This window comes from Hyperolius riggenbachi, chromosome 1 (assembly GCF_040937935.1).
Source record: "Hyperolius riggenbachi isolate aHypRig1 chromosome 1, aHypRig1.pri, whole genome shotgun sequence".
Taxonomy (NCBI): domain Eukaryota; kingdom Metazoa; phylum Chordata; class Amphibia; order Anura; family Hyperoliidae; genus Hyperolius; species Hyperolius riggenbachi.
In genome coordinates this window covers 150,172,497-150,194,423 of record NC_090646.1, presented here as the reverse complement: position 1 = coordinate 150,194,423, position 21,927 = coordinate 150,172,497, and positions in this window count along the sequence as shown.

Genomic DNA, 21,927 nt, shown 5'->3' with positions numbered 1-21,927 from the left:
CATATTACATTAATATCCCAAATCACATACCCCAATTCTCCATATGTGTATACATTTTATAAATATGTATATACATTTTGTAAACCAGGTCCCAAGTCTCCTCGAGAATTACCCATCCCTCCAATCTGGGATAACCCACACGTTTCTTCAATTCTAGTCATCAGTAATAAAACAATTCAGGTCCATTTCCACATTTAGACCACTGGGTGTCATTGTTTTCATCTCGAATAACCATTTAGTCTCCATCTTGGAGATTTCCCTTGTCTTGTGACACCCTCTCCAGTTCCCTGACAATTTTTCAATAGCACAAAACTTCATTTTACTCGGGTCTTTTTGGTGGCACATCTTGAAATGTTTCGAAACGCTATGTCCCTCAAACCCCTGCTCAATGTTGTATACATGTTCAGATATCCGTTTTCTCAATAATCTTGTAGTCCTGCCGATATATTGGTATCCACACGTGCACCACACTAGATATACCACATGTGTGGAGTTGCATGTAATGCAATCCTTTAATTTGTATGATCGTCCGGTTACTTCGGACATAATCTCAAATTTCCTTTCTGAGCGGGTTACCTCACATGGTCCACATTTCCTGCACAGAGGCGTAGCTAGGGTTTTCAGCGCCCGGGGACAAAGACTATTAATGCGCCCCCTAAGGTGAAGGGTCGTGACCAAATGTGAGCGTGATTATGGGTGCTCCACATTTGGTCACGCCCCTTCAAATGTACATGGAGGTTAGCAGGCTCACGCTCACCCACCCTCCCTCAGTATGTACCTTCCAGCATGTTCCAAGACAAATTCAGCAATCATGAGCCCCCCCATCAAGACAAATTCCGCAATCATGAGTAAACATGAGGCCCCCAACATGACCAACTCAGCAATCATGAGGCCCCCAACATGACCAACTCAGCAATCATGAGGCCCCCAACATGACCAACTCAGCAATCATGAGGCCCCCAACAAGACAAATTTAGCAATCCTGAGGCCCCCAACAAGACAAATTCAGCAATCATGAGGCCCCTAACAAGACAAATTCAGCAATCATGAGGCCCCTAACAAGACAAATTCAGCGATCTTGAGGCCCCCAACAAATCATGAGGCCCCCAACAAGACAAATTCAGTAACCATGAGGCCCCCAACAAGACAAATTCAGCAGTCATGAGGCACATAAATAGACAGCATTTCACATAAATAGGCAGAATGCCCCCTTAATATGGTAGACACCTCTCACCTGGCAGCAGTTCCCCAAAATACACTCAATCTGACAGCAGTGCTTCCCCAAAAATAGGTAGCCCCAGGTCTATAGGTGTCCCCAGAATAGGTGGCCAGCAGTATAGATGTCCCCAGAACAGGTAGCCAGGGGTAGAGATGTCCACAGAACAGGTAGCCAGGGGTATATGTGCCCAGTATATGTAGGCAGGGGTATGTGTCCCCAGTATATGTAGCCAGAGGTATATGTGCCCAGTATATGTAGCCAGGGGTATATATGCCCAGTATATGTAGCCAGGGGTATATATGCCCAGTATATGTAGCCAGGGGTATATGTACCCAGTATATGTAGTTAGGGTTATATGTGCCCAGTATATGTAGGCAGGGGTATATGTGCCCAGAGTAGGTAGCCAGGAGTATATGCCCAGTATATGTAGGCAGGGGTATATGTGCCCAGAGTAGGTAGCCAGGGGTATGTGCCCAGAGTAGGTAGCCAGGGGAATATGTGCCCAGAGTAGGTAGCCAGGGGTATGTGTGCCCTGAGTAGGTAGCCAGGGGTATATGTGCCCAGAGTAGGTAGCCAGGGGTATATGCCCAGTATATGTAGGCAGGGGTAAATGTGCCCAGAGTAGGTAGCCAGGGGTATATGTGCCCAGAGTAGGTAGCCAGGGGTATATATGCCCAGAGTAGGTAGCCAGGGGTATATGTGCCCAGAGTAGGTAGCCAGGGGTATATGTGCCCAGAGTAGGTAGCCAGGGGTATATGTGCCCAGAGTAGGTAGCCAGGGGTATATGTGCCCAGAGTAGGTAGCCAGGGGTATATGTGCCCAGAGTAGGTAGCCAGGGGTATATGTGCCCAGAGTAGGTAGCCAGGGGTATATGTGCCCAGAGTAGGTAGCCAGGGGTATATGTGCCCTGAGTAGGTAGCCAGGGGTATATGTGCCCAGAGTAGGTAGCCAGGGGTATATGCCCAGTATATGTAGGCAGGGGTAAATGTGCCCAGAGTAGGTAGCCAGGGGTATATGTGCCCAGAGTAGGTAGCCAGGGGTATATATGCCCAGAGTAGGTAGCCAGGGGTATATGTGCCCAGAGTAGGTAGCCAGGGGTATATGTGCCCAGAGTAGGTAGCCAGGGGTATATGTGCCCAGAGTAGGTAGCCAGGGGTATATGTGCCCAGAGTAGGTAGCCAGGGGTATATGTGCCCAGAGTAGGTAGCCAGGGGTATATGTGCCCAGAGTAGGTAGCCAGGGGTATATGTGCCCAGAGTAGGTAGCCAGGGTATATGTGCCCAGAGTAGGTAGCCAGGGATATATGTCCAGTATATGTAGGCAGGGGTATATGTGCCCAGAGTAGGTAGCCAGGTCAGGTGTCCCCCTCCCCAGCAGGAGGGGAGCAGCGCAGAGAAGAGCTGCTCTACCTTCCTCGCTGTCCCCTCCAATGTCCGGGTGGCTGGCAGCGGCGGGCGGAACTTACCTCCGTCTCGTCGCAGCGCCGGATGGATCTGCCACTACTCTGGTCTGGTCCAGACCAGAGCAGCGGCTGCGCACCCGAACTTCCGCCCGGCGCTGGAGCGAGACGGAGGTGAGTTCCGCCCGCCGCTGCCAGCGCAGCCACCCGGACATTGGAGGGGACAGTGAGGAAGGGAGAGAGCACCTAAGGTGAGGGAAGGAGGGGGGATATGGCCCCCCTTCCCCACCGTCCGCACAGCTCTCTCTCTTCTCTGCGCTGCTCCCCTCACCCGCCGGAAGAAAAAAAAAAAAAAAAACCCCGCAGCTCAGCCAGGCGGAGGGCGCCCTTGGGGACCAGGCGCCCCGGAGCACTTGTCCTACCCCGACCCCCCCTAGCTCCGCGCCTGTTCCTGCACGGGAAGAAACCATTTCTCCCGAGCATGTCTCCTTTTCTTTGTTGAGGACCATCCACATATGAAGGTACTAAGATATTTTGTAGATTTCGGGCCTTTCTATATATAAACTTCGGTCGGGGCGGCAGGTGCTGTCCCAATATGTGATCACTTTTTAGTATGTTCCAATGCTTCTTGATGATGTTCTCAATCTCCCTATATTGACTATTGTAGTCCAAAAATATAGCAAAATCTTGGTTCCGTCCCTCCCTACTTCCTCCATCCTTATCCCTCAGCAAACTCTCTCTATCCATTTCCTCTACCTTCCTAAATTCCTCCCACAACATACCCCTGTCATAATCCCTTTTCTTCAAACCTTTGGATTAGGATTCTACTTTGCTCCCTAAAATCCTCCTCGTGGGTGCAATTCCGTTTTATCCGACAGAATTGTCCTTTTGGAATATTTTTTAACCAATTGTCATGATGGCAACTACTTCTTGGGATATAACCGTTCCTGTCTGTTTTCTTAAAGAAGGTTTTGGTCATAATTCTCTTCCCTACTTTTTTCAATTCCAGGTCCAAAAAATTCACGCCAGTGTCACTACTTACTGCTGAAAGTGCAATCCCCAGATTGTTTTGATTGAGCCAATTGATATATTCATCTATGTTCATCTGTCCATTTTTCCACACTATCAACAGGTCATCAATGTAGCGCCACCAATGCTGTACCTGTATGCTCCTTTTGTCTTCAATGACCTGTCTCTCCCATCTGTCCATGAAGATATTCGCAAGGCTGGGGGCATACTTTGCCCCCATTGCACATCCCACCTTCTGTCTATAATAATCCCCTGCATACCAAAAATAGTTGTGCTTTAATGTGTATACCAACAACTGTATTAGGAAATCGATTTGCTGAACTTTTAATCTTCCCTCCTGTATCAAGGCCTCCCTTACTGCCTCCACTCCTTCTTCATGTGGGATTATAGTATACAGGGAAGAGACATCTGCTGTAACCAGCAGGCACTCCTCATCCACTTCAATTTCCCTTAATTTTTGTAACATTTGTTTTGTATCTCTGATTAAGTGTGGTAATTTCACAACTATTGGCTGCAGGTATGTGTCTATGTATTCTCCAATCCGTTGGTTCAGGCCGCCTATCCCACTTACAATCGGCCTGCCAGGTGGGCATTTTGCATCCTTATGAATCTTCGGGTTTTGATATAAGACCGGGATTCTGGGAGCGTCGGGGAGTAGATATTTAAATTCCCTATCCAGTAGAATTCCATCCTCTAGTCCTTGTCTTAAAGAGGAACTGTAACATGAAAAGATCCCCTGGGGGGTACTCACCTCGGGTGGGGGAAGCCTCCGGCTCCTAATGAGGCTTCCCACGCCGTCCTCCATCCGTCAGGGGTCTCGCTGCAGCCCTCCGTGGAGTCCGGGCAGCGGTGACGTCAATATTTACCTTCCTGGCTCCTGCGCAGGCGCTCTGACGGCTGTCGGCTCCGAACTATACGGAAATACCCGATCGCCGTCGGGTCCGCTCTACTGCGCAGGCGCAAGTTTCCTGCGCCTGCGCAGTAGAGCGGACCCGAATGAGATCGGGTATTTCCGTGTAGTTCGGAATGGAAAGCCGCCACAGCGCCCCCGCTGGAGCCAGCAAAGGTAAATATTGAAATGACAGTCGGCACAGTCGCCGGCTGTTCGGAGGGCTGCGGCGAGACCCCCGTGGGACAGAGGACGGCGTAATAAGCCTCATTAGGATCCGGAGGCTTCCCCCACCCGAGGTGAGTACCCCCCAGGGGATCTTTTGAATGTTACAGAGTCTCTTTAAGATATGACATAATTCCTTCCTATATTGTTGTGTGGGATTTCCTCTTAGTTTCTCATATGTATTTTCATCCCCAACTATGCGATCCATTTCTTGCCTATATTGTGCCCTACTCAGCACCACCACCCCTCCCCCCTTATCCGCTGGTCTGATTTCAATGTCTTCCCTCTTTCTCAGGCCCTCAATGATCTTATTATCTCGATCCTTTCTTGAATTCTCACACTTCTCGAGCTCCTGGATAACCTGATTTTTAAACGCATCCACCGTGTTCCCTTTGCCTTGGTCCAATGGATTAAATCTGGACTTATTTTTGAGTCCAGTGTGAACAAAGTGATCATTCCTAATGTCATTTCCCACCTTGGGACCTGGTTTACTAAGAAAGTACTTCTTTATATTCAATGTTCTTGCGTATTTGTTAATGTTGATATATGTATCAAACTTATTAAGCCCTCTTTTAGGGGCATATTTCAACCCTTTATCCAACACTCTCACTTCATCTGCTGTTAGATTGGCACCACTAATGTTAAAAATTCCCTGCCCAATCAATCCTTCCTTCTTATTTTTCCCATCCCCTCCCCTGCATCCCCGTCTATTCCCCTCTTTCTTCTTATACCTGGGTCTTCTCCTATATTCCATCGCCACTCCATCTCGGCCCGCCACTCCATCTCGGCCCGCACAACCCAGTGGACCAGGGGGGAGGGGTGCACAGAGAGAAGAATGGTGGAAACCTGTACAGGGTAACAGGGGGAGGAACCCCCGGGGTGGAGGGAGAGGAGGACCCCCAAGAGGGGGGAGCTACTGGAGGGGTGCGCCGACCCGACAATATCAAGAGAATTTACAGAGAGGATTTCAAGGGGGTGATCAGCGAATGGGTGGTGGGGCACGTGGTAGAATTGATTTTGGTGGGGACACAGGTGTGGGGAATGAAGGATATGGTATACCCACAAATGCCAACTGGTATGAACCATTAAGAAATGTTCCAAATTACAACCATTATGAATATGTAAATGGTGAGCAGGGTTTTTTAGAGAGGGCGTGGGGGGGTGAAGGGACGGAGATGGAGTGGCGATGGAATATAGGAGAAGACCCAGGTATAAGAAGAAAGAGGGGAATAGACGGGGATGCAGGGGAGGGGATGGGAAAAATAAGAAGGAAGGATTGATTGGGCAGGGAATTTTTAACATTAGTGGTGCCAATCTAACAGCAGATGAAGTGAGAGTGTTGGATAAAGGGTTGAAATATGCCCCTAAAAGAGGGCTTAATAAGTTTGATACATATATCAACATTAACAAATACGCAAGAACATTGAATATAAAGAAGTACTTTCTTAGTAAACCAGGTCCCAAGGTGGGAAATGACGTTAGGAATGATCACTTTGTTCACACTGGACTCAAAAATAAGTCCAGATTTAATCCATTGGACCAAGGCAAAGGGAACACGGTGGATGCGTTTAAAAATCAGGTTATCCAGGAGCTCGAGAAGTGTGGGAATTCAAGAAAGGATCGAGATAATAAGATCATTGAGGGCCTGAGAAAGAGGGAAGACATTGAAATCAGACCAGCGGATAAGGGGGGAGGGGTGGTGGTGCTGAGTAGGGCACAATATAGGCAAGAAATGGATCGCATAGTTGGGGATGAAAATACATATGAGAAACTAAGAGGAAATCCCACACAACAATATAGGAAGGAATTATGTCATATCTTAAGACAAGGACTAGAGGATGGAATTCTACTGGATAGGGAATTTAAATATCTACTCCCCGACGCTCCCAGAATCCCGGTCTTATATCAAAACCCGAAGATTCATAAGGATGCAAAATGCCCACCTGGCAGGCCGATTGTAAGTGGGATAGGCGGCCTGAACCAACGGATTGGAGAATACATAGACACATACCTGCAGCCAATAGTTGTGAAATTACCACACTTAATCAGAGATACAAAACAAATGTTACAAAAATTAAGGGAAATTGAAGTGGATGAGGAGTGCCTGCTGGTTACAGCAGATGTCTCTTCCCTGTATACTATAATCCCACATGAAGAAGGAGTGGAGGCAGTAAGGGAGGCCTTGATACAGGAGGGAAGATTAAAAGTTCAGCAAATCGATTTCCTAATACAGTTGTTGGTATACACATTAAAGCACAACTATTTTTGGTATGCAGGGGATTATTATAGACAGAAGGTGGGATGTGCAATGGGGGCAAAGTATGCCCCCAGCCTTGCGAATATCTTCATGGACAGATGGGAGAGACAGGTCATTGAAGACAAAAGGAGCATACAGGTACAGCATTGGTGGCGCTACATTGATGACCTGTTGATAGTGTGGAAAAATGGACAGATGAACATAGATGAATATATCAATTGGCTCAATCAAAACAATCTGGGGATTGCACTTTCAGCAGTAAGTAGTGACACTGGCGTGAATTTTTTGGACCTGGAATTGAAAAAAGTAGGGAAGAGAATTATGACCAAAACCTTCTTTAAGAAAACAGACAGGAACGGTTATATCCCAAGAAGTAGTTGCCATCATGACAATTGGTTAAAAAATATTCCAAAAGGACAATTCTGTCGGATAAAACGGAATTGCACCCACGAGGAGGATTTTAGGGAGCAAAGTAGAATCCTAATCCAAAGGTTTGAAGAAAAGGGATATGACAGGGGTATGTTGTGGGGGGAATTTAGGAAGGTAGAGGAAATGGATAGAGAGAGTTTGCTGAGGGATAAGGATGGAGGAAGTAGGGAGGGACGGAACCAAGATTTTGCTATATTTTTGGACTACAATAGTCAATATAGGGAGATTGAGAACATCATCAAGAAGCATTGGAACATACTAAAAAGTGATTACATATTGGGACAGCACCTGCCGCCCCGACCGAAGTTTATATATAGAAAGGCCCGAAATCTGCAAAATATCTTAGTACCTTCATATGTGGATGGTCCTCAACAAAGAAAAGGAGACATGCTCGGGAGAAATGGTTTCTTCCCGTGCAGGAAATGTGGACCATGTGAGGTAACCCGCTCAGAAAGGAAATTTGAGATTATGTCCGAAGTAACCGGACGATCATACAAATTAAAGGATTGCATTACATGCAACTCCACACATGTGGTATATCTAGTGTGGTGCACGTGTGGATACCAATATATCGGCAGGACTACAGGATTATTGAGAAAACGGATATCTGAACATGTATACAACATTGAGCAGGGGTTTGAGGGACATAGCGTTTCGAAACATTTCAAGATGTGCCACCAAAAAGACCCGAGTAAAATGAAGTTTTGTGCTATTGAAAAATTGTCAGGGAACTGGAGAGGGTGTCACAAGACAAGGGAAATCTCCAAGATGGAGACTAAATGGATATTCGAGATGAAAACAATGACACCCAGTGGTCTAAATGTGGAAATGGACCTGAATTGTTTTATTACTGATGACTAGAATTGAAGAAACGTGTGGGTTATCCCAGATTGGAGGGATGGGTAATTCTCGAGGAGACTTGGGACCTGGTTTACAAAATGTATATACATATTTATAAAATGTATACACATATGGAGAATTGGGGTATGTGATTTGGGATATTAATGTAATATGAGGACACCATAAAGAATTAATTAAGGAATAACCACTGAGGACGGGATACATAGAATATGCACTAGTGAGAGTATGTGATATGTTTAACAAGGGGGCACTTAGAGGTGTGGTATTGTTGATGGGGAATATACAAGAAGTACGGTAATAGATGGTTGGACACAGATAATAATTTTTGGAGTTGATAAGAATTAAATTGGTTGGCACTATGTTAATAAAATGGGGGGTTTGTATATATATATATAGAAAAAATGCTTAAAGAAAATATGCATATAAGATATCACTATAAGAAAAAATTGAGTGACAATAAATATAAGAGAATTTACGGGGTAGAAGAAGCAGAGGTACAGATGGGGGTTCTGCGTTATGATATAGTGTGAACTAAGTGGGGGGTTGCACTGGTGGGAGAGGTGTATATGGAATAGGGTCATATATACATGTATGTACATATATATACAGATGGAAAAGCGGATTTCAGTGTGTAGAGAGGGAAGATTTGCAAATAGGCGGTGATGGGTGGACAGGGGCGGTTCAGAAATTACTGAGCCTAGCCCATAACTACATAGGATGTTGGGTGGGTGGGTGGGTGGGTGGAAGTATGGATTGTGTTTCTCGCTGGGGGAGGAGTGTAGGCGGGGTCTCGCAAGGGTCTGGGCACTGTGGGCAATGTAGTTGTATCTAACAGCGGTGTTTTTAGGCACGGAGTATGGCGGCCAAAGTCTCGCGTGAACAGGCTTGTAGGGATGCAGTATTGCGGCCAAAGACTCGCGTGAGTATGACACGTGGGGCATATGGGAAATGTAGTTCTGCCTGAGGAGTCCATGCAATGTGACGGATTGGGTCCAGAATCTCGCGAGATAGCGAGAGTTGGGCTTTATGGGGGATAGAGTCCTGGGCATATGCGGAGGATAGCAATGTTGAGCGATAGATCCAGCGTGATATAACAGGTAGAAATCTATCTAACACAGTATGATTGCTACGTTATGTGGAAGGTTTAGAGAGAGTTGAAGTATAGGTTCTAATAGTAAGAGCACACTAAGGATTTAAAATTGTATGCAAATGAGATATGGGAACATAAGAGGCTGCTGGGTCGCTTCCCAACCAATAGCCCCTGATGAGTCGTATGACGTAACGCGTAGGGCGGAGCCAGGAAGGGAAGCGACCAGCAGCAGGAGGAGACGTCCTCTGAGTGTTTTAATTATACATGCGCTTTCATACTTTGATGTTTGTGAGTATAACTCTTAACTTTTATACAATAAATCGTGGATTTTACACTATTGGAAGCCTTTCAGTTCGTAGATATATGCCCCTACCCTGCTATCAAGTTGTGGAGGTGGACCATAACCCAGAGTATTGAGGCTGAGACTGCACACCCATTGAAACGAATACAGCTGTCTGTGAGTGTGGGCAGCGTGCTAAAAGGGTGAGCAGGACACTGATAGGTGTTGGTGCTTTATGTATCCAGCCGTTGTATAAGCAGGATTGCACTATGATAGTTTCTCACTGTTTTGTTTGAGATTGGATGCATCATAAACCGTTGAAAAGAAGTTGGTCAACTCTCTAAAGTGCGGTTGCTGTCTGTAGGGCTGGGCAGCCTTGCAGCAAGGTGAGCGTGCCATTTGTTGGTCATTTATCACGGAAATAGAGGTGACCCCATAGTGGAAGCTGCACAAGTGGACCCCATAGGGTGCTGGCCCCCATACGGTTGAACTAATGGATCGTACTATGATCGTTTGTCTTTCTTTCCTTTTTTGCATGTGAACTGTGCCATTAACTGGAGGATTCGTTTGGAGCTTCTGGATTTGAATGGTGGACATTGGAGGATGCACTCAAAGAGAACTGTTTGCAGAAATTGAATTGTTGGGAAAGGGTAGCGCACTCCATAAGCAATAATTTAACTGATGAGATGTTCATGTGGCATCTAATTTGAGTTGCAGCAAGCCTTTGCATAGAGGGGAGGGTGAGAGGAGGGGAGCGCAATTGGTAAAAAATACATATTGTTCACACAAACTGCATGGAACTTTTGCTGCACACCCTCATTTTCTATTGCTGTGTTGAAATGTGTTTGTCATAGGATATCGGGACATTTCTGGTATATACTGGTGCCACTCAGGCAGGACCGTGTGGTCTGGCTGTATGTAGGTGCGAGTCTAACTATACCGTCAGAGTATCCCGATATCTGTGGATATAGTTGTTGGTGCTAATACTCTAAGATCTGCAGACTGTGTATGGTACACAGGATACCAGGACATTGGGCGCCACACAGTGATACTCAGGTTGGATCGTGGGATCTGGCTGTATGTAGACACTGGGGGTGGATACGCCAATTGTTTGTCCTGATATCTAAAATTTTGAATATATAAGACCTGTATTGGTGGGAGTTCACCCTCAGAGTCAGAGTGTGGTGCAGTAAGAACATTAAGGGATAGCAAACTGTTCTTTCTGGGTGCTCGGTGTTCCGTGTGGGATGGAGTTGTTTAATATTAGAAACAGGGGGCAGGTGGATTTGGATAGTATGTTTCCCAAGGAACCAGGGGCACAGGGCATGACTGTGGAAAATTGTTTTAAGAATTTACAAGTTTTAATGACTAAGGAAGTAAATGCATGGTGGGACTCAGCAAGCTTGACCAAGTATGCACAAGCAGGAATAGTACCGAGAAGGTTTAGATATGATGTTATGGTTAATGATGGAGAAGAAAGTGATGTCACAGATAAAGAATTGGGCGGGTTTTTGGAGGAATGTGGGATTAATCTGTTGAAAATTCTGATTAAAAGGAAAGAAAATAGGTTGGTACGTCTAGGCAGAGAGATAGATGAAATTAAAGGAAAAATTGAGCCACATAAGCAAAATACGGATGTAATCCAATATTCTGCAGAGTTAAATAAAACAATGGAAAAGGTGGAGAGAGAAGCCAGAGACCAGAGAGTGGCACGATTCCAGAGGGATTGGCTGGAGTATAAGGAAGGACAGGCATACAAGTGGCAGGTAGAGCAGAACAAGAGAAAAGATCTGGAAACCAAGGTGACTGAAGAAAAGGTCACACAAGGTAATGTTGGGGTGCCTGGGGGTGAGGGCCCGAGTCAAGGGAATATGGGAGGGGGATACAAGCCCGCACAACCCAGTGGACCAGGGGGGAGGGGTGCACAGAGAGAAGAATGGTGGGAACCTGTACAGGGTAACAGGGGGAGGAACCCCCGGGGTGGAGGGAGAGGAGGACCCCCAAGAGGGGGGGAGCTACTGGAGGGGTGCGCCGACCCGACAATATCAAGAGAATTTACAGAGAGGATTTCAAGGGGGTGATCAGCGAATGGGTGGTGGGGCACGTGGTAGAATTGATTTTGGTGGGGACACAGGTGTGGGGAATGAAGGATATGGTATACCCACAAATGCCAACCGGTATGAACCATTAAGAAATGTTCCAAATTACAACCATTATGAATATGTAAATGGTGAGCAGGGTTTTTTAGAGAGGGCGTGGGGGGGTGGAGGGACGGAGATGGAGTGGCGATGGAATATAGGAGAAGACCCAGGTATAAGAAGAAAGAGGGGAATAGACGGGGATGCAGGGGAGGGGATGGGAAAAATAAGAAGGAAGGATTGATTGGGCAGGGAATTTTTAACATTAGTGGTGCCAATCTAACAGCAGATGAAGTGAGAGTGTTGGATAAAGGGTTGAAATATGCCCCTAAAAGAGGGCTTAATAAGTTTGATACATATATCAACATTAACAAATACGCAAGAACATTGAATATAAAGAAGTACTTTCTTAGTAAACCAGGTCCCAAGGTGGGAAATGACGTTAGGAATGATCACTTTGTTCACACTGGACGCAAAAATAAGTCCAGATTTAATCCATTGGACCAAGGCAAAGGGAACACGGTGGATGCGTTTAAAAATCAGGTTATCCAGGAGCTCGAGAAGTGTGAGAATTCAAGAAAGGATCGAGATAATAAGATCATTGAGGGCCTGAGAAAGAGGGAAGACATTGAAATCAGACCAGCGGATAAGGGGGGAGGGGTGGTGGTGCTGAGTAGGGCACAATATAGGCAAGAAATGGATCGCATAGTTGGGGATGAAAATACATATGAGAAACTAAGAGGAAATCCCACACAACAATATAGGAAGGAATTATGTCATATCTTAAGACAAGGACTAGAGGATGGAATTCTACTGGATAGGGAATTTAAATATCTACTCCCCGACGCTCCCAGAATCCCGGTCTTATATCAAAACCCGAAGATTCATAAGGATGCAAAATGCCCACCTGGCAGGCCGATTGTAAGTGGGATAGGCGACCTGAACCAACGGATTGGAGAATACATAGACACATACCTGCAGCCAATAGTTGTGAAATTACCACACTTAATCAGAGATACAAAACAAATGTTACAAAAATTAAGGGAAATTGAAGTGGATGAGGAGTGCCTGCTGGTTACAGCAGATGTCTCTTCCCTGTATACTATAATCCCACATGAAGAAGGAGTGGAGGCAGTAAGGGAGGCCTTGATACAGGAGGGAAGATTAAAATTTCAGCAAATCGATTTCCTAATACAGTTGTTGGTATACACATTAAAGCACAACTATTTTTGGTATGCAGGGGATTATTATAGACAGAAGGTGGGATGTGCAATGGGGGCAAAGTATACCCCCAGCCTTGCGAATATCTTCATGGACAGATGGGAGAGACAGGTCATTGAAGACAAAAGGAGCATACAGGTACAGCATTGGTGGCGCTACATTGATGACCTGTTGATAGTGTGGAAAAATGGACAGATGAACATAGATGAATATATCAATTGGCTCAATCAAAACAATCTAGGGATTGCACTTTCAGCAGTAAGTAGTGACACTGGCGTGAATTTTTTGGACCTGGAATTGAAAAAAGTAGGGAAGAGAATTATGACCAAAACCTTCTTTAAGAAAACAGACAGGAACGGTTATATCCCAAGAAGTAGTTGCCATCATGACAATTGGTTACAAAATATTCCAAAAGGACAATTCTGTCGGATAAAACGGAATTGCACCCACGAGGAGGATTTTAGGGAGCAAAGTAGAATCCTAATCCAAAGGTTTGAAGAAAAGGGATATGACAGGGGTATGTTGTGGGAGGAATTTAGGAAGGTAGAGGAAATGGATAGAGAGAGTTTGCTGAGGGATAAGGATGGAGGAAGTAGGGAGGGACGGAACCAAGATTTTGCTATATTTTTGGACTACAATAGTCAATATAGGGAGATTGAGAACATCATCAAGAAGCATTGGAACATACTAAAAAGTGATCACATATTGGGACAGCACCTGCCGCCCCGACCGAAGTTTATATATAGAAAGGCCCGAAATCTGCAAAATATCTTAGTACCTTCATATGTGGATGGTCCTCAACAAAGAAAAGGAGACATGCTCGGGAGAAATGGTTTCTTCCCGTGCAGGAAATGTGGACCATGTGAGGTAACCCGCTCAGAAAGGAAATTTGAGATTATGTCCGAAGTAACCGGACGATCATACAAATTAAAGGATTGCATTACATGCAACTCCACACATGTGGTATATCTAGTGTGGTGCACGTGTGGATACCAATATATCGGCAGGACTACAAGATTATTGAGAAAACGGATATCTGAACATGTATACAACATTGAGCGGGGGTTTGAGGGACATAGCGTTTCGAAACATTTCAAGATGTGCCACCAAAAAGACCCGCGTAAAATGAAGTTTTGTGCTATTGAAAAATTGTCAGGGAACTGGAGAGGGTGTCACAAGACAAGGGAAATCTCCAAGATGGAGACTAAATGGATATTCGAGATGAAAACAATGACACCCAGTGGTCTAAATGTGGAAATGGACCTGAATTGTTTTATTACTGATGACTAGAATTGAAGAAACGTGTGGGTTATCCCAGATTGGAGGGATGGGTAATTCTCGAGGAGACTTGGGACCTGGTTTACAAAATGTATATACATATTTATAAAATGTATACACATATGGAGAATTGGGGTATGTGATTTGGGATATTAATGTAATATGAGGACACCATAAAGAATTAATTAAGGAATAACCACTGAGGACGGGATACATAGAATATGCACTAGTGAGAGTATGTGATATGTTTAACAAGGGGGCACTTAGAGGTGTGGTATTGTTAATGGGGAATATACAAGAAGTACGGTAATAGATGGTTGGACACAGATAATAATTTTTGGAGTTGATAAGAATTAAATTGGTTGGCACTATGTTAATAAAATGGGGGGTTTGTATATATATTGTGATATTCAGGGGATCTGGGATCAAGTTTTACATAGTTTAGGCAGCCATAAAGTTGAAAAAAACCACAGTTTTGTTTATTCTTGCAACACAAGTTAGGCATCCGCCAGAAAAACAGAAAATAAAGTGCAGCTTCACTCAGCCAACAAAACTATGCAGTTCATTGTTCAATTCAACATAAGGGAAAAGTCCATCTTTCTTCAGCAACCCAAACTTAAAAGTCTTTGCAAGAAACACAGTTCAATTTCTGACACACCTCAGGGCTCGTTTCCACTATCGCGAATCCGCATGCGTCCAACGCATGCGGATTCGCACACGTAATGCAAGTGAATGGACCTGTTTCCACTGTAGCGTTTGCGTGGTGCGTTTTTATGAGCGGTGAAAAAATGCACAAAAGAGCCAACGATTTCGCCTGCGAGTGGAATGCATGCGAATCGCATGCGAATCGCACATAATGTATTTAATAGGGAATTCGCATGCGGATTCGCATGCTTAATTTAATGCGAAATCGCATGCGGAAACGCGTACAATAAAGTTTTTTTTTTCTTGAACTACACAAAAAAACCCACAAAACTACAAAGGCCTGTTTTCCTGTTTCCTGTAAGTTTATTCCAAAACGTCTTGCAGCCATGGAATATACAATAGAGAGCCTGGTAGCCTTGGTCCAGGAAAATCCATTTATTTATGATAAAACCCTTCCAGGCTATAAGGACAAAGCACTGATTAGGAGGACCTGGCAACATATAGCAGAGGAATTCACTCCGGATTGGGATGAGTTGTCATCTTCAAAGAGAAAGTTGGAAGGTGAGTGCTGATATGTGCACTTGTGATATGCTTTGTGTCGATTGTTTGCTACATTGCAAAATGCCTAATGGGCCATAATTTCAAAGCCACGTGCTACCCTCAAACTTGCCACGGGCCACTGTAAAGTCATACTACAGTACATTCCACCCTGCCCCCCGCCCCCCCCATTTGTAGGTGCCTCATGTATATCTGGCGGCCAAAAGTGATAATGTTTGTTGTCAACTGCAAAACCAAGTGGTTTTGCAGTCGATAACCGGGGGATGACACCACGTTTGCCGCCCGTTGACCAAGCAAGGCACGCAGTTTATGGTGATGTCATGTATGCCTTGCGTTTGTGAGTTGTGCTTAAATTTAGTATAGGTAGGTAGGTTGATGTCATTCGTCTGAAAATGTATAGTAATGTAACATAAAAGACCCATAGCACCCAGAAGGGTGATTTATATGAATGTGTAATTGCTTCCAATCAATCATTCCACAACATTGTAATCTTACAACAATTTTTTTGAATAATGCATGTCAGAAATGCATAGATCTCTACATTGTGCCATCTGCACTTTGGAAGTAATGAGACATACAGTCACGATTACGCAGTGCCTCATTACTGTGCTGACCTCCACTCCAAGTTAAGCCACTTAGCGGTGTAACGTCAACTGCATTGACTTCCTCCACAGAGATTCCTTCTTTTTCAATAATTACATTGTGAAGGATACATGCAGCTTTAACGACTGCCACCGCATTTTCCAGCTTCAAATTGATAGGTGTATGAAGCACCCTCCATTTGTTGGTCAAAATTCCAAAACTGCATTCCACCATTCGCCTGGCCATGCTTAAGCGGTAATTGAAATGCGTTGTCCGGTCATTCAAGTGACTAGATGAGTATGGCCGCATGACATGTCGAGAGAGAGCGAAAGCCTCGTCACCCACCAAGGTGTAGGGGAATGCTGGATTGGAGGTCCTAGGCCATGGTGGCAAGTCCAGCAGGCCATTTTCCATGCGAAAGCACAAGTTGCTGTTCCTGAATATCTGGGAATCGCTTGCTGTTCCATAGGACCCAACGTCAATATATAGGAATTTGTACTCGGCATCAGCAACTGCCATAAGTACAATAGAAAATAATTTTTTATAATTGAAAAATTGACTGCCGCTGTGTGGTGGCTGCACGAGTCGGATATGTTTGCCATCCACGGCTCCAATGCAATTTGGAAAGCGACACTTGGTCCAAAATTTATTTGATACCTCCTCCCAGCGTTGACGGTTAGGGACAGCCATAAAAGTGCCATGAAGTTGACTCCAGATGACGAGACACGTCTCCTTCACTATGTACGAGATCGTACTCTTGCCCAAACGGTAGGCAAAATGCAATGAAGCAAACGATTGACCACTGGCCAAAAACCTATGGAGAAAAAATAATGTTCCATTAATGTTCTGTTTCATTCTCTTTTCTCTACAGTCAAATTCTATATGAATAAGTGGAGATCCGTACGGGACACTTACAAAAAAGAATTGACCAAACTACGCAAATTGGAGAAAAGTGGTAGTGCTGCTACAGCCCCACCAACCTACAAGAACTTTGAATTGTTGTCCTTTCTGCGCACCATATATGAACCTCGAAGGTACATTCACATTTCATATTGGTAATTTGTGCCTACATAAACCATTTAGCCACTATCCATGACAACACACACATACATAAGCCTATGCCACACACGTTGAGATGTATACTATGGCTGAGGGAAGCCTAACAGCTGGTTGGGTTGTACATAACATCTTTATCATGCTTCAAAGGACTGTTTGATGTCCTACCTAAACAAGTGTCCGGTCTCCCTCAACCACACTATGTAACCACATATGTATGTAAATGCCCACTCCACTTACATGTCTGTTGGCATGGATACAGGCTAATTTGTTAATGTACTCCAGATATGTTGACACATATAATGAAACACTGGGGTCTTTGTTTCCTTTTATTTTTCAGAACAGAGGATAGTTTTAACACTTCAGCTAATGTGGCGGCCGACAGCGACAGTAGTTGTGCTTCGGCGCACAGCAACTCAGATGTTGGGGAAATTAATTCGGAGGTGGCATCCACTCATACAAGTGGGAGTGTAAACTCGTCTCTTAACACAGTGAGACTGCGACCTAGAGCAGCAAGTAGGCCAAAAAGAGTGAGGCCTTCAGCAGTGGAGGAGGAGAACGCACATATAGCTGAAATGAACAAAACCTACCACGACATTTTGGATTACTTCAAAGAAAACCGTGAGCGACAAAGGGAAACCGAGGATAATGTACCATACAAAATTGCTACCTCAGTGGTCCCTTACCTACAGGACATTGACCCACGGTATTATGCCGATGTACATGTTGAATTCATTCAAGTGGCACGAAAATACCTCGAAAAAACACGGCAAGACCGTGATGGAAACCATGGTAATAAGCAGGGCTCACACCTAGACCGTAGTGGTTCGCGTGGTCATAATCTGGGTACCTACCAAGAGTGTTGGGCCTCTGATCACTCAATGCCAGTTCATAGGTCAGAGTCACAACACTTGTGGATACAGCAAGGGCAAACCTACAGTAGCATGCCTCACTCACATATGCATTCAATGCCCCGGACACACAGAGAAACATCATCAATGTCTCGGCCGGGAGCAGATTTTTCCGAAACATATAATAGGAACCCAACTCCACTTCCTGAAACACGTTCCTATCATACCTTAGAGGGGCCATCAGCACCCTCAGCTTCACAAGCAACCGAAATGTCCATGACGAGATTAATGTTTGATTATGATGCTACGGAGTAAATCGAACATGTAACATGTTTGGTGTAGTTATGTTCTCAATTTGTTTAGTTATTTTGATGATGCACACTCTGTTCAGTGCACTACAGAGCAACCTACATAAGCCATACTAACAAATTTAGGAGACAAATGATTACTGCTGTGATCATTAGCAAGGGAAAGTATTCCAGGACCACAGTGACTGGTCTGCAAGATTTATGTAAAGTTCAAAAAAGTGTATAAAGCCATACAGTGTCTGAGGAAATGAAATCAGATAGGTTTTGTATGACTGCCTTTACTGTGAAAAAAGTATAATATTTCAGCATGTTAAAACATTGTAACAGTACAGCTGCTGCTCCTGGCGGATGTCCCCCCCCCCCCCTATAGATTAGTGGAAGGTGGGTCCGCCTCATGTTGTCTGCGCTGCACTGCATGCTAGCATCATGCACCACTTGTCCGTATCCCACCCTACACTATACTTCCTGTGTCACTCCTGTATTTTAAATTCCTTGTCACCGGAGTGACACATAAAGTATATTGTACGCTGGGATGCTGACAAGTGGTGGACGATTTTTACATACGGTGCAGTCTGGAAAAGATGAGCCGCAGCCACCTTCTGGTTGTGAAGGTACTGATTGAGATGTGCGGCCTCTGTTGTTGATGAGAGTGGATCATTCAACACCACATCTCACAGGCTCTGTCTGTGTGTATTACGCCACAGTCATGAGAGCGACTCTGCAGCCTATTTCATTTTCTCCCTACCATGTGTATTAGCCATTCACATTGCCTTAACTCACAACACTGGGTCAGGATGCAATGAAAGGGGCTCCTGAGACACTCACATGACTCAGCCGTCATAAACAACCACAGACTCTACATCCGGGGGATCACAAACAAAGGGGGTTGCGGAGGGTAAGTCGATCGATGACGTGCAGTTAGCAACAGCAGGATATCCGCCTTACCTGGCTGCTAAAAGTTGCCCCTTCATTTGTTCACCTTTATGTATGGCCTTATGTCTTGAAAAACATGCAAATGTCAAGAAAAGCTCGCTCTTTATACCATGTTGGACTACTTGGTAGTGTTGCAAAGTTTGTGTGATTACAACACAAGATAGCACTTAAACACATTATAAACGTTATAAACACATGCTAGTAAAAGATTTCATGCATAACTGGTGTCTGCGTACTTTGTTAACCGTTTTAAGACAAATAATATATGTATGGTCCACATGAACCAGAAGAAGATGAAACCCGCCAGTATACTGCAGCAAACTCACTAATGACACTAAGTGGCATTGTGCACTTTTGTAATGGATGCTCAAAAAAGGAAACATAGCAACAGGAAGCTAAAAATGCATACACACGTCTACATTGCCTCCACTGACATCCGTATGGTTTGGCCAGTGTTCCTTTCTCCTCAGTTCAAAAGGACAACACAAATATGAAGTTATCAGATAATATAGCACCTTAGCCGTTTATGACAGTGCTGAACAACAGTCAATAGTCCTTGTGAACTGCTGGGTGGGCCATGCACGGTGCCAAAGTCACTCAGCCTTCACTTTGGATTTGATGATTTAATTCAAGACAGAGTTGCATTTGCTACGTGCATGGTCCACCTAGCGGCTGTTAATGATGAGCATTTAACAATGTACACATGACAGACATTTAAAAGGGCGCCTTCTTACCTTAGCGTCACCAAAAGTCTCTCCTCTGGAATAACCGCATCACGGTACCAGGTATTCTCCCTACGTAAATGGGGTCCCAAAGTCTGCAGCAGGTAATCGAAACTGAGGGAAAAATAACACAACCCTTTACTATACATATCTCACTTTCGAATACACCTTAAACCAAAGATACAGTAAATACTTACGTGTTAGTACTCATCCGTGTGTAATTGAAAAACTTCACAGGGTGGCTACGAAGCTCCTCATAAAGGAGTGCAAACTGGCCTTTTTGAGGCCTCTCCACCACCAGAGGATGCACCCAATAACGGTGTCTCCGACGAGGTGGAACCCTCCTCCTCCGCCGCAGCCTCTCCATGAAGAACTGCAAATTGTTCATCATCGACAAAAGCACTATCTCCTCCATTTCACTCATCCTCCAAACTCCACAAAACACAACCAACTCTATCTCCCTCACCAAACCCACGTGGCAACACCTTTTATAGGAATGTATATGGGAAAACCTCTTCCTGTCATGACAGCTTCCTTTTCATTTTTTTCTGGCATTGAGAGGGTTAAATTCGCATAGGCCCATCGCATGCGGATTCGCATGCGAATTCGCATGAAAATACGCATGCGAATTCGCAAAACGCAGTGAATACGCTTGCAGATGCTAATTAAATACGCGTGCGAATCCGCAACGCTACAGTGGAAACGAGCCCTAAGTATTTCTTTTCTTTTTAGCAAGAGGGTTACCTTCCTTGTAACACTGGGAAGTCCAGCCAGGAGCTCTGATCCACACACACACTGTCTGCAGCCTGCACAGCTCATCAGCAATGCACACCTGCTCAGGAAAATCACACACTCCTTTCCCAGAGCTCCTTGCAGATATTGCTTCCTGCAATAGGTTAACCCCTGCTGTACTGGCATTAATTTTATCAAGGCTATCTCCAGACAAGCCCTGGGGTGGAATGGAAAAGCCCGCCCAACCATTTCCCTTCCATTCCAGAGTCCGGGCCCTAACAAATGAAAGAACATGCAACCCTGGGTTGCAAACTACCCCGGACTCCTTCCCCAACTGCCTGTCTAAAGGGAGCCAAAACCAAAAATAGGGGAAATGTATCTTCCGTCCAGGACCCATCCCTGGAGTCCTGTACATATCCCCCCCCTTTGCCTCAACCCGGAGGAGGTGGAGGCATCACTAGACACCATACAGTGGACTCGGGAGAGGGCATCAGCATTTTGATGCAGTCTCCCGGGTCTGTGCTCTACCACAAACGAAAATTCCTGTAGGGACAGGAACCACCTTGTCACCCTGGCATTGGTTTCCTTGTTTCTCATCATCCAAGTCAAAGGAGCATGGTCTGAAACTAACCGGAATTTCCTACCTAATAAAAAGTAGCGTAACGAGTCAAGGGCCCACTTGATAGCCAAACATTCCCGTTCGACCACAGCATACCTTCTTTCAGCTGCTGTTAACTTCCTACTCAGAAACAGCACAGGATGCTCCTCACCACCCACTATTTGTGACAGGACAGCCCCCAGCCCAACATCTGATGCATCAGTCTGTACCACAAATTCTCTTGAAAAATCTGGAGCAACCAATATCGGGTGCTGACACAAAGTGGCCTTTAGCTCCAGAAAGGCCTTTTCTGCATCTGTGTTCCAGCTCACCATGACTGACTTCTGACCCTTAGTCAGATCAGTCAGTGGTGCTGCTAGAGTGGAAAAGTTGGGTATAAACCGCCGGTAATACCCAACTATGCCAAGGAATGCCCTTACCTGTCTTTTTGTAATGGGGCGGGGCCAGTCTTATCGCCTCTACTTTATTGAGTTGGGGTTTTACCAAACCTCTACCCACAATGTACCCCAGGTACTTAGCCTCCTCCATCCCAATGGCACACTTTTCAGGGTTCACTGTGAAGCCTCCCTCTCTTAGTGAGTCTAACACAGCTTGCACCCGGGGAAG